The sequence below is a fragment of the Pleurodeles waltl genome, chromosome 2_2 (assembly GCF_031143425.1).
Source record: "Pleurodeles waltl isolate 20211129_DDA chromosome 2_2, aPleWal1.hap1.20221129, whole genome shotgun sequence".
NCBI lineage: Eukaryota > Metazoa > Chordata > Amphibia > Caudata > Salamandridae > Pleurodeles > Pleurodeles waltl.
The window spans coordinates 296787603-296789315 of NC_090439.1; positions in this window are offsets into that span (position 1 = coordinate 296787603).

A 1713-nucleotide genomic window follows, 5' to 3' on the forward strand; every position below is an offset into this window, starting at 1 on the left:
GATGACCTATTAAAGAAGGCCCACTTTAGAAGTAGTTAGCACCGAAATCCCTAGAGCGGTAGCTGCTCTCTAGAAATTCTTTTTAAAACAGCATGAGTGTAAATAATTCCCTTCTCTATCAGTGGGTCACTGAGCACCACTTGAACTTCTTCCTATTCTGAGATGAGTATAGTAAACTCAGAGTTCAAAAGATAGAAGAGATGTGCATTAGGACCCCCTACAAAAAAATGTGTCTAACATAACCTCTGAACAAACTTCTTATCACTGCAAGAATACCATATTGTGATTAAAATGAAGTGACTTCACCTTTGAGCTTTGATAATCTCTTTGGACCAATTCTGGACACTGATCGCTGTTGACAGTATATTTTTACCATTGTGGATATAGGGCCTGATTTAGATCTTGGTGGATGAAATACTCTGTCACCAACATGACGGATGTCCCATTCGCCGTATTACGGTCGTCATAGGTTATAATGGGATCCTAATAAGGCGGACGAGATATCCATCACATTTGTGATGGAGTATTCCTCTCCACCAAAATTTAAGTCAGGCCTATTGTCTTCAAAATGTAGTAGTTACATGCATACAAACTGATGACAGAAAAAGCCCACCAGGCCTTTTTAGTATGATCCGCTCCATCGACAGCACATTTTAAATTATATATCTTTCATGTATATTTAATTTATGCGTGGCACATCACCTTTTCACATACCATGTTTTCACACCTACCTTGTTGATTTCTTCTTCCCTTCATGCTTGGACGTCAGAAGTAAAACAGTGGTCATCACCTTAAAAATTCTTCTTATTTACCAAACATTTTCAAAATGTGGATCATCTCCTTCCAGACCGAGCTTTCGCTGTGACTGCACTTTGCTCAAGCTGGGTTGGTGTTCTGTAAATGTGAAGATGCCAGTGGAACAGTGGGAATAAGCCATCAAACATCTGGACATGCCACCTTAGGGATACGAAATCCCTACACTCCCATTTACCTATTAGTTTATTTGCAAAGATTAGTTGGCCACACTGGTAGGTAAAATACAACCTTGTAGGTTAAACAACATGTCATGAAGGGAGAAAATGAAGTGGGAGGCTGTGATAAGTGGCGCGAAAAAGGTGTTAATCATACATTGGTCATTCATTTTCACAAAAATGACCTAGTATTCGGGAAGAAAAACTTGTTTCTTTACTTCGGCAAGTCTGTTTTATCCTTTTTAGCACATTTGCGTCCACTGTGACGGTTTGACATTTTTAAAAGTATTTTCGCAATAAAAACAATGCACAATTTTTACCCTCTCCAACCCATCCAATGGAACATCAGCCATACTCCGTTGTAATAAAGTTCTGCCACAAAAAATGCTTTGTGACTCCAGTTTCACTGAGAGTTGTGATCCCGTGCAAGTCTCTTTGTACATACGGGTTGCCTATATATTTGGTAACATATCAATGCAGTCTGATGCTGAATGTGTGTGAGATTAAAGCAAACAGTCTTTTTTTTTTTTTTTTACATTATTTCAATGAATGATTTTTACCTCTATTTTGTATTGATTCTGTGTGCTAATTCTTGTGATGTACTCTGTTCACTGGGACGCTACTGACCATCCTATCATATGCCTTATTCCGAGCATGAGTAATTCCATGTCCTATGATTGTCGCTGTCTGTAACCTAGATACTATATTTCCTGTGCACCAAGGTGATGCAGAGGCGAGGCAT